The following is a 322-nucleotide window of genomic DNA, read 5'->3' as shown; positions in this document are numbered from 1 at the left end:
ACGGGGGTGACACTGGGGTGGCAGGGTGACATTGGGGGGGGTTCCAGGAGGGTGACATTCAGGGGGGTGACAATGAGGGGGGTGTCAGGGTGACATTGAGGCGGTGACATTGAGATGGTGACATTGAGGTGGGTTGTAGGGTGACATTGAGGGGGTGACATTGAGGGGGGTGACGGGGTGACTTGAGGGGGTGACATTGAGGTGGGTTGACACTGAGGGGGGTGACATTGAGGAGGGTGTCAGGTTGACGTTGAGGGGGTGACATTGAGAAGGGGGACAATGAGGGGGGGGTAGGGGGACACTGAGGGGGGGGACATTGAGT

This window comes from Calidris pugnax, unplaced genomic scaffold (genome assembly GCF_001431845.1).
Source record: "Calidris pugnax isolate Ruff unplaced genomic scaffold, ASM143184v1 scaffold350, whole genome shotgun sequence".
Taxonomy (NCBI): domain Eukaryota; kingdom Metazoa; phylum Chordata; class Aves; order Charadriiformes; family Scolopacidae; genus Calidris; species Calidris pugnax.
This window is presented reverse-complemented; position numbering follows the sequence as displayed.